The 11,808-nt window shown below is 41.8% G+C and overlaps 1 long non-coding RNA gene and 2 other non-coding genes across 5 annotated transcripts; all 3 read right to left on the reverse strand.

The window, feature by feature from the left end:
* Positions 1-285: 285 nt before the first annotated feature.
* LOC132830529 (uncharacterized) lies at positions 286-7,619 on the reverse strand. 3 transcript variants are annotated; one of them, XR_009646380.1, is made up of 8 exons: positions 7,602-7,619; positions 4,641-4,746; positions 4,242-4,334; positions 3,414-3,479; positions 2,739-2,803; positions 2,271-2,318; positions 1,955-1,999; positions 286-370 (listed from the first exon to the last, which is right to left on the reverse strand). It is a non-coding gene; the product is annotated as an uncharacterized LOC132830529 (long non-coding RNA). The 3 variants fall into 3 exon arrangements; XR_009646379.1 differs by lacking the exon at positions 7,602-7,619 and adding an exon at positions 7,507-7,595 and having other exon boundaries at positions 4,645-4,746; XR_009646378.1 differs by lacking the exon at positions 7,602-7,619 and adding an exon at positions 7,507-7,595.
* LOC132830626 (small nucleolar RNA SNORA8) lies at positions 2,071-2,205 on the reverse strand. Its single transcript, XR_009646406.1, has one exon. It is a non-coding gene; the product is annotated as a small nucleolar RNA SNORA8 (small nucleolar RNA).
* On the reverse strand, positions 2,888-3,020 carry LOC132830629 (small nucleolar RNA SNORA18). The gene has a single exon (XR_009646409.1). It is a non-coding gene; the product is annotated as a small nucleolar RNA SNORA18 (small nucleolar RNA).
* Positions 7,620-11,808: the final 4,189 nt, after the last annotated feature.

Here is an 11,808-nt window from a genome sequence, read left to right on the forward strand (position 1 = left end):
TAATAATGGCAAGGGCTGCATTCAAATTCTGACTTTGCTTTAAAAGCATATGTATCCCATGTGCATATACCACTAAATACACATTTGTGGTAACTTTCACAGGATGATGCTCTTTGGTCATAGCGTTAAGAGTTACTGGATTTGCACCAAAACCCTCTTTGAAATGACCTGACTTGAACCAATAGCAAGTACTACAAAAGTTACACCAATATATTTGTGCTTGCAGATAGCAATCTGCAAGTGTCAGAGCAGAGACAGAATCAAAGTAATTAAGAAAAAAAACTTGCCTGAAAAAAACAAAATTGCCAAGGTGGGTCCAAGTCAAACTAAATTTTCAGGAGCTTTTCCCTTTGTAACAGTGCCCTCCAACCTATAGAAAGAGATCAGTAAATAATATTGTCAATTCTGTACTTCCTGCAATTAATGGCATTGTTTAAGAGGACATGAAGCTCAGATAGTCAATTAAGGCTTTCCTTCAGTTTTGCTAGTGTTTACCAAGCCATGTAATGAGTCTAAGACAAATAGGAACCACTAGGGAAGTTATGCCAAGATTCATGAAGCTAGCTCTTCACAAGTGTATTATTTGGATGAGAGATGCTTCTGGGGCACTGACTGAGTTCAGCTACTGTTGCAGGTACATCAAGGACTAAACCCACTGGATAAAAGGTGAATGAAGTCCTATGCTCTAGAAGTAGAGCTGAGCAGATTGGAGTGCCACTTTGTCCACTGCTTGAATAATATAATTATAAATTGCACACTAGTCAGTTTCAATTCCCCTTCCACACCACCAAGGACATGCAGGTCCTGGGCCTCTATCAAACCCTAACAACCTGGCACCTGAATGCCTGGTCTGGGACCCTGCAACCACAGGATTAATTTTGATTTCATCAGTTTCCTCATTTCCTCCGTTCTCCCAGTCGCTTCACCCTCTTGACAAGTCAATAGACAATAGCTGCAGAAGTAGGCCATTCTGCCCTTTGAGCCTACACCACCATTTAATGTGATCATTGCTGATCCTTAAATCAGTATCCTGTTCCTGCCTCATCTCCATAACCCTTGATTCCACTATCCTGGAGAGCTCTATCAACTCTTAAATGAATCCAGAGACTGGGCCTCCACTGCCCTCTGGGGCAGAGCATCCCACACAGCCACAACTCTAGGTGAAGTAGTTTCTCCTCATCTGTCCTAAATGGTCTACCCAATATTTTTAAGCTGTGTCCTTTGGTTCAGCACTCACCCATCAGCAAAAATATGTTTCCTGCCTCCAGTGTGTCCAATCCTTTAATAATCTTATGTCTCAATCAGATCCCCTCTCAGTCTTCTAAACAAGGGTATACAAAAGCCCAGTCAGTCAATCAGCATAAGGTGGTCCCGCCATTCCAGGAAGGGACCTTGTGAACCTATGCTGCACTCCACCACCTTCATCCAGCAACCCCCCCCCCCACCCCATTCCTGATGAAGGGCTTATGCTGAAATGGCAATTCTCCTGCTGCTCACACTAAACCTACTGTGCTTTTTCAGCACTGCCACACTTCATAATTTGCCCACTTGTTTACTTGGTTTCTATGCACAAAGCAAAAAGAATCAATTCTGGTAACTATTTTCATTTGGAGATCATTCAATTAAATCCAGCAGTTTGTTTTCAGGCTGTTAAAGAAAGCATTAACACTATAAAGCTGTTTTACAGCAGAGAATGTTCCCACCTGTTACTAACAGTAACATGCTGGGATGGTTTTTTGCTTTATGGTCATTTCCACAGCAGACCAGAGACAGTCATTCTGGCAGCCTTGGTAAGTGACCAATTATGTCAGCCATCAAGTAACTACTCAGCTAAGTAGTTGTATATTTAGCTTCAGCATAGAACTCTAATGTCATACTAAACTTTTGAAAAACTGCAACTGACTAGCTACTTAATTTTTGCATTGTAAAAAGCTATTTTCTAAAACAGCTGTACCTGTTAATTGTGTAGTAATCACTGCAATCTTCAGCTCTGACAGACCTATTGATTAAAAATATCAATGGTTTTACTAGAAATACAGCCAAGTTAAATTCAGTTCAATGTACAACATTGAATGTACCAGCTGAAAAACCAAGTTAACAAACATGAGGAGCCTGCCAACCAACGATGCAAAATGCTGAATTAGTATAGCACTGTTTTATGAACATCCATCAGGAACAACTGTTGGGTGCAGATACAACAGTGCATTTTAAATCTGATGTATATATACACACACACAAGTTTTAACTTTTATAAAAAAAACTTTACATACCTGAAGATAAAAAGTGCCAGGTGATTTACTTCTGAACAGTCTTGATAGCTTTAGAAAAAAAGGCCATGAGATCCAAAATTTATTTCAAAATTTGAATCTAATGAAGTACAAGCTGATAAAAGCAGTCTGTTCAGAACAAATCATTTTGTTCATTGTTTTTCACACAGCAGTTGAACAGAAGACTCATCAGTACAGAACTGGCAGTTGAACAATAATCCTGCTAACTAGCCAGAAAATAATCTGACTCTTTAAAAGGGAAGACACATTGGGTTTATTTTTTTTCCTGCACTGTATTTGTAATGCTACAATCAGACCTACATTCAAATTAATTGTGCAGATTTATCGAGGCAAGAGCTCTCATAGTAGCAATATGCTCATGGAAGTGAGTAGATAGTTTCTAAAAAGCCAGGGCTTCTCACCAGAGAACAGCAAACAAACCTACATTGATCAATGCTTCACCTTCCTTACCTGGTAATGAAGTTTCCAGAGATCATCTCGCATGGACTGGATATCCCTCAACTTTGCACTAAGACCTAAAATACAAATTGTTCAAAAAACTCAACAGGCATGCACACCAGATTCACCAGCCTTCAGGAAATACCCATGGAAGACTAAGCAACTGTTTGTAGTTTAATCTCGCTGGTTAACAGCATAATCCAACAAGTAAAGCGAGGACTACAAAGTTTACTCTTTGAGGCATTTCCAACAACATGAATCTATGGTTAAGTTTCAGTTGGGATAGACCTCATGCTAAGTGCTACAGCATCACATATTCAACTCTTAAAATGTTTATCAGCAGATTTCAGAAGCCAGTGCGTAGGGCAGTTTCAGACCAACCCTACATAGCAGTAGTCTGGCAGTGTACCCCAAACCCTGGAGCAATTAATTTAACTGCAATGCACTTTCCCTTATGACATGTCATTAACTTATGCACCCTGTAAAAGTAAAATAGCAATTTATTGTTATGCAAGCAGCACTTTCATACATTGCTGACTTTATAAAAAGTTTTATCTTGTATACAAATACTGCCACTGAAATCAGTCCTTGAATATTCATCACCATTACCCAAGACCTGCAATCATTGTCATCCACACATTCAAAATCCACATTCCTTAACATTCAAACCAAAGTTCCTTTGCTCACCTGGACCAGTCCATTCTTCATATCTCTATTAAGAGGGATACCTTTCAGCAATGTTACTCCACCTTACTGTAATACAATTGGATATTCAACTTAAATGCATTCTGTAAGTTATCAAAGCTACTTTTAAATTCAGCATGCTAACAGACTAAATTCCAGTTTCCAACTAAGCTATCTCCCTACGGGTTTGATAGCCAAAAGAACATTAAACATCCTTTTCATCAGGCACGGATGGCATATCAGAAGCTTTGATTTTGCCAAGACATGTACTAATTCTGCTTTTTCTGGTAGTTGTTAGTGCATTGAGAAGAGGCTTAACATGTTCAGAAGGCCATGTCATTCACTGTCAATCAGAGCAGTTGAACATTTTGGCATTCATCACAACTGCAGAACAGATGGTTCAAGAAAACCAGCAATCTTTGGTCAAAAAATTAAGCAAAGCTTGTTACAGCTAAGAACTATGTATTTTGGGCTTTTTTCTACAGATGGATTTGATAGAAGCTATGTAACCCGTAGAAGTGAAAGAAAACAGCAGTGACTAAATTGTGAAAGTTCAAATTACATTAGTTCCTTTCTATGATGAGTAACTTTGTTACAAGGTTCTACATTTACGCACATTTGTTACTGCACTAAAGTCCTGGCTGTTCTATAATTTGTTTTACACGCAAAAAATTGAAACTGGACATCAGTAAAATAAAAGCTCACTTTTTAAAAAGGGCACGTTATAACTTAACAATTGCAAGCCAGCCTGCAGTGCCTGATAGACTAAAGCATTTGACACCTGCCATGACAATCTTAAAAATCATTTATCACCATTTTGCACTCTAGTACCTTTCAGGTGGAAAAAGGCCATCCTCTTCAAGTTTACAGCACAGAAATGCCCATGTCTTTCAAGTTGCAAGACCACACTTGCTTAATTTCCACCTTGTTTTTCAAAGAAAAAAGAGAATTATACAGGACTTGTATATTTATACCATCCATAAACAAGGTCAAAACTTTCTAATGAGATATCCATCACAACCAGAACATCTATTTTAGAAAATTTTAAAGCACTTTAATAGTGGCGTCAAATAATTGTCCCTTCATCATTGTACCACAGCTGGAGGATTATAACCACCTATGGGTTGCAAAGAAGAGTTACTTTCAGCACTTAATTCCAGGTTTCTGCCTACTTAAAGCATGACAGAACCTTGATCAAGAGTGCTAACCATAAAATTCAAGTGTTCTCACCTACTTGTCTTATCTTCACAGTTTAGTTTCTTAATAGAAACTGCAGCAATCAAGTTGAGGCAGTTCAATCCAACTACTTCCATTTCACAATTTCAAATACAGCAACCTGAAACAAGGTACAATGCATTAGTTTAAAGAAATCTAGTTATGACTGAGCACATTTTTCACAAAACCACCAACTCAATTGGGACTTCACTGTCCCACTATAGGATCCTTCTGACATCAGTGCAGTAGATACATTCATGAACTTTGCAATATTTTCCTCAACAGCATAATCTCATCCATGACCTTATCCTCAGAACAGCACATGATTTAATTATCAACATCAGTATAGGCACACCTGGACAAGAGTTATTAAATTTTAGTGTTTAAGTGAAAAGATTGTATCTTAAGCTGGTATTTTACAGGCAAAAAGGCACCTGCGGGGGCATGAAAGCTGAGCTAGTTGAAGTGAATTGGCACAAAAATTGCTGGAAAAACTCAGCAATTTGGTATTCTGTTGAAAGCAGAATTTGTTCAGTCCATTAACTCTGCTATACTTTGAGAGTTTATCCAGTTTTTTTGATTTTGTTTCAGATTACCAACATCTTTTTGCTTTATTGAACAAGTTGGCATATTATCCTTTGTCCTCCGATACAAAAATATTCCAGTAAAAGCTGCAAGTGGGATGAGACGAAGAGAAAGTTGAAAGTAGTCACAAGTGATACTAAGTAAACTTTTGAAACTTTTTTGTTAGTATATTTGCAGGTTCAGATAGACTTGATGTCTGTCAAGGTCTAAAAACTACTTGATGCACTGGTGTTAATCTTCCAAAATATCTTTGATTTTGGCAAGATTCCACCAGACTGGGAAATAGCAACTGTAACCCTTTTGAAGGAGGTAGAAATCAAACACTAAGCTAATTGATCATTGTTATAGGGAGAAACTTCAAATTGACCATACAAGATTTCACAGTTGCAGCAAGTATGCCAGTTTCAGATCTGAGAAACATTTGTATACAGTAATAAGTTTACACAAAAGGGTTCATTATAGTGCATACATAATTCCAAAACATTAAAAAGGCCAGATTCCCCAGGGGTCTCATACTAAAGTGAGCAATTTCAAGACTTATAACCCGATTTTTCTTACTCTGGGTTCCAGAACACAAGTTAACACATCTATTCCTTCTCCCTGAAAAAAATCCATACAACATACCCCTTAAATCATTTCACAACTTTGAAATGCAGATCCTGCCCCAACTCCAGGGGCATTCTAATCTTTCAACACTATCTATGCCTGTATTGCTCACAAGGCAAAGCTTTTCACTGTGCCTCAGCACACATGACAAATTTAATTCACATCCCTCTTTACCTCCGACCCAACACCATTAAGTTAGTTTACATTCAAGACCCATTTGTTATTGGCACGAGTACAAATGCCCACAAGACTATCCATATTTGCAGCTTTAAAACCCTTCTTGCACTGCATTTACAGAAATGCACTAAACCAGAGTTGGCATTTCCAGCAGCTTGCTTATATTAAGAACACCTGCCCCTCCTTACTGCATATGCTTAGACTTTACCAGGACTAGGAAGTCCTTTAAACCATACTAAATATCCTCAGTTCTCCCATCTTCCACTCTCTGGCAGATGGAAATAATTTACATTACCTTATTGGCCCTTTATTTCAAAGCTTCCACCTTAGCTCCCAAAAATCCTAAGCTTAGTTAAAACTGACTAGCTGCCTGTTTTTGTCATACCGTAACAGACTCACTTGCTACAGCATGTAGATCATTCTGCAGGGCATTGTCTTTCACCTGCAAACCTTAAGCACAACATGCAAGTTACAGGCTTCCTCATCTACCCCTGAAAGCAGACACCTCAAACACCCATTACTTCTGAATGCACATCCAGCCAACATCCTTGAACTGGAATGCTCACAGGGTGGCCACATTCTGAAACTATAACCTGATGCTGGACAGAGCACCCAAGCTTCAGAGTTCAAAGCTTCCTAGACACGTGGCCTCCTAAAATTCCCACATGGCATGAGAACTGCAAAATCATCTATCCACGTTTCAACCCTTAAAGGAGTATTTAACTTCTAAGGGGGGGGTGGGGGTGGTAGAGCAATGCTGTAGTTTATTTTTGGGGGGAGAACTTAAGAGGAAGACGGGGATATGCTAAGAAACTCACAATCATATCAGGATCATGTCAGGGCGCAGTGGGGGCTCAGGAAGTTGTCACAGGCCTCATTGTCATCAATGCAATGGTGGTTGTGCAGAGATGGAAGCAGGGCCTGTCTTGGTGTAGCCGGGCTCGTGAGGGAGGCGGGGGGAATGACAGCGGCGCAATCGACAGCCGCGCTCCCCTCCCTCCCGAGGCCGACAGCCAGAGAAACCCGGCAGAGGTTACGGCAGCGAGCGCAGGCCCAGAGGCCCGGTGCCGGGTAAGGAGGCCAGGCCCGGGTACCCCTGCCCCGACATTCGCCCAGCGGCCGGACACCACTCGTCGCCCAACCCCACACGGGGCACAGCTCCGTACCGCTGTCTAACCGCCCCCAATCCGTGATATCACCCCCTACGCACCACTCGGTGGTTGGGACTCAAAGCCGGGTCACCTGGCCCAAAGCTGGGGGCACTACCACGGGAACCCTACAATGAGCTTGCATTAACACTGTTGCGGTAATAACGCACCTCTGAAGCGGGTGGGACACCAATAAAGCCCTCCATATCCATAGAAAGGGGACACTACCACCCGTCCATGAAAATAACCCAGAACGTCCTAAGGCCTTTGCGGGAGGTAGAAGCGACACGTTAAGAATTTGACCTCCCTGCCGTCGGGGAAGCAAAAAGGAATTTTGCACTCACGCAATAAACTATTTACATTACTTTGTGAGGGGAGAAGGACGCTCGAGGACGGGGCCCTCTCCATAATTTAAACGGCGGGAGTTTGGCGGTTGCTCTGCCCCTGAACCGTTACCCACCTCGCGCTGCTGCCATCGCACAGAGAGAGCGCGTGAAGCGACGCCCCGCTCCTTTTATAGCCCCGCGCCAACCCTTGACCCGCCCCTCCCCGCTCCGGTATTACACCTTTAATTTTTTTTTAAAAAAATGACTCGGAGCCCGCTCCAAGTCCCTGAGCTTTCTCTCCGTGTGGATATTATTTTTTTTGTTTCTGTCTCTGAAATGATCGAGGTTCGCGCGCTCCCCGTTCCCCACTCCGCGCAGCCGCAGTTGTAACTGAGCTCAGTCAGCTCCTCAGGCTGCCCAGAATTATCCTGATTTGGAGATGCCAGTGTTGGACTGGGGTGTAACAAGGTTAAAAATCACACAACAACAGGTTATAGTCCAACAGGTTTAATTAGAAGCACACGAGCTTTCGGAGCGTCGCTCCTTCATCAGGTGGAGGGCTCAATTGTAACACACAGAATTTATAGCAAAAATTTACAGTGTGATGTAACTGAAATTATACATTGAAAAATTGATTATCTGTTAAGCCTTTCATCTGTTAGAAAACCATGATAGTTTCACTTCCTTCATGTGTAAATCACAAAACCTTTTTTAAAAAAGTTGCATTCTCAGGTTAGCTGTAACAATTGATGTTAGCTAGACAATATGTTGAAAGTGTTATCCCCCTGTGTTCTCTGTCTATGCCATGATGTTTAGATTGATTCTAATCTAAAAAGTGAGATAATGGACTTTTACATGAATTCATGCAGTTTTTGAACAAAGTACAATGTAACTCTGCAAGTGCAAATTCACCCCACAAAATATATGTGTGCATGTAGGTCATTGTCTGTGTGTGTGTGTCTGTCTGGGGGTTGTGAGTGTGAGAAAGTGTGTGTGTGTGCAGTGAGTGCAGAGTGTCTTAAGTCTGTGAGGGGATGCGTCTGTAAGGGTATATGTGTGTCTGTATGTATTGTGTATAGGAGTGCCTGTGTGTGTGTGTATAGTGCAATGGTGGTCACCTGTAAAGTGACATGAACCCAAGGTCCCGGTTGAGGCCCTCCCCATGGGTACCAAACGTAGCTATCAGCCTCTGCTCAGCCACTTTTCACTGCTGCCTGTCCCGAAGTCCACCTTGGAGGATGGTCACCTGAAGGTCTGAGGTTGAATGTCCTGGACCACTGAAGTGTTCCCCAACTGGGAGGGAACACTCCTGTCTGTTGATTGTTGTGTAGTGCTCATTCATCCGTTGTTGTAGCCTTTGCTCGGTTTCCCCAATGTACCATGCCGCCGGGCATCCTTGCCTGCAACATATAAGATAGACAATGTTAGATGAGTCACATGAGTACCTGCCATGTACAAGATGGGAAGTGTCCCCACGTGTAATTGTGGTATCCATGTCCACACTCAGAGACGTCTTGCAGCGCCTACTGTGCCTGGCTCTCAGGAGTTGCCAAGAACAACGATCTGTTTAAGGTTTGGCGGTTGTTTAAAGGCAAGTAGTGGAGGTGTGGGGAAGGTCTTTCTTCCTGATTGTCCTACGTAGTGTTTGTGACAGTCATTGCATGGAATACAGGTATACAGGCACATAATATACAGAAAACTGACAAACACTGACCAAATACTTAACTACACCAGCAACCATACACAAACAAAGCTGTATCAGAACACTATTCCAATGAGCCACCTCATACTGCAGCAGAGATGAGCTTCGGAAAACAGAGGAGAACAACCTATACAACGTATTCAAGAAGAACGGATACTCAAAAAATACAGTGCGCAGATTCCTCAAGAACAAACCACGACAAGCAGAGCAAACACAGCCAGAAACCCTAACCACCTTACCATACATCAAAGAAGTTTCAGAAATGACAGCCAGACTACTAAGACCCCTCGGAATCCTAGTAGCACACAAACCCACCAACACTCTCAAACAAAAACTAACAAACTTAAAAGACCCAGTACAACCCATGGACAAAACCAATGTCATCTACAAAATTCCATGCAAGGACTGCCACAAACACTACGTGGGACAAACAGGATGAAAGTTAGCCACCAGGATACACGAACACCAGCTAGCCACAAAAAGACACGACCCTCTCTCCCTCGTAGCCCTACACACAGATGAAAAAAACCCACCATTTCGACTGGGACAACACATCTATCCTGGGACATGCTAAGCAAAGATATGCCAGAGAATTCATAGAGGCCTGGCACTCAAACCACAACGCCATAAACAAACACATAGATCTAGATGCCATCTATCAACCCTTCAAAAAACGAACAGGAAATGACATCACCACAAACCCCTGGAACCCCATCCAGGAGAAAGATATAAATAGAAAGCAGGAGACAATAGCTTCGCTTCACTTGGAGGTCACCACTGATGATGTTACCTAGCCAGGTAATGAAACGTCTGGATTTTTAAATTTGTCCACCCCAATAAAACCTACAGCTCAGCGAGCAAACCTACACCCTAGACTTATGTGTGTGTGCGCGCGCGCGAGTGAGTGTGAGTACACGAGAGAGTGCATGTGTACATGCTTGGTAGAGTGTGTGCATGGGTGTGACAGAGTATATTTGAAAATGTGTTGCTGGTTAAAGCACAGCAGGTCAGGCAGCATCCAAGGAGCAGGAAATTCGACGTTTCGGGCATAAGCCCTTCATCCTGATGAAGGGCTTATGCCCGAAACGTCGAATTTCCTGCTCCTTGGATGCTGCCTGACCTGCTGTGCTTTAACCAGCAACACATTTTCAACTGTGATCTCCAACATCTGCAGACCTCACTTTTTACTCTGTGACAGAGTATATGCCTGTGAGAGGGTGTGTGCATGGGTGTGAATGTGGGGGATGTGTGTGTTTGAGAGAGGGTCTCTGTGAGTGTGTGAGTATGTAACTCTGTGTGTTTGTGTGTGAGAGAGAAAGTGTATAATGTAGTGGGGTCACCTGTAGTGTGACAATGAACCCAAGGTCCCAGTTGAGGCCAAACCCATTGGCTATCAGCCTCTGCTCGGCCATTCTGCGTTGTTGCATATCCTGAAATCCACCTTGGAGGATGGTCACCCGACGATCTGAGGCTGAATTTCCCTGACCACTGAAGTGTTTCCCGACTGGGAGGAAACATCCCTCACTGGTGATTGTTGCGTGGTGTCCATTCATACATTGTCGTAGTGTCTATGTGGTCTTACCAGTGTACCATGCCCCGAGACGTCCTTGTCTGCAATGTATGGCTTGGCTAATGTTGTCTGTTTCATACTTATGATCCTGCTCCACTAGTTACCTAATGAAGGAGCAGCACTTTGAAAACGAGTACTCCCAAATAAACCTTTTGGATGATAACCTGGTGTTATGTGATTTTAAAATTTGTCCACCCCAATCCAACATCGACACCTCCACATCATACAGAGATAAAGTAGTTTGAGCCTGTGATTTGAGGTTAAAACAATGAGTAATGACCTCATTGAAACACATAATATTTTTAGGTGATTTGACTAGGTTGATGTGAAAAGGTTGTTTTCTCTTGCAGAAGAATCTAAGACTAGAAAGCATAATCTCAGAGTGAGGTGTCACTCATTTTCGACAAAAATGAGAAATTTCTTCTCCTAGAAGGGAGTGAATCTGTGGAATTCTTTATCGCAGAGGACTGTTGGACATTAGGTTGTTAAGTAAATTTAAGAGTGAGACAGATTTTTAATCATTAAGGATTATGGGATAAAAGACAGAAAAGTGGAGTTGAGGATTATCATATCAACTGTGATCTTGCTGAATGAGATCACAGAGCAAACTTCAGTGGGCTGAATGCTCTGCTTCTAAGTTTTACAGTCATAAATGCAAATCACTCTAATTAAACATGATTGTCAGTAAGTCGTTTGATCTCATCCAATCATGAATGGCAATATTTTGTTTTCCAGACTTATGGCGCTGAAAAAAGGGACTGTGATGAACAAAATCTGTCTTTGTACTTCTGTCACTATATGCATAAGAGCTTTACATCAAATGAATATGCATTTGTACAGCACCTTTCATGTTTGTAGAATATACAATGTTTATTTTGAAAAGGAAAAAAAAGACATGCCTCTGAAATAATAACAAGATTAGTTTTCAAATAATTTGTTTTAAAGTATATTTGCCTCACACATCTTCAAGTAATTTTATGGGATCATTTACATCTACCTGAATAGGCAGCCAGGGCCTTAGTAATGGCATCTCTGACAGCACACAACTCTCAGTAGTATACTGAATGTG

The sequence above is a fragment of the Hemiscyllium ocellatum genome, chromosome 31 (genome assembly GCF_020745735.1).
Source record: "Hemiscyllium ocellatum isolate sHemOce1 chromosome 31, sHemOce1.pat.X.cur, whole genome shotgun sequence".
In the NCBI taxonomy this organism is placed as follows: domain Eukaryota; kingdom Metazoa; phylum Chordata; class Chondrichthyes; order Orectolobiformes; family Hemiscylliidae; genus Hemiscyllium; species Hemiscyllium ocellatum.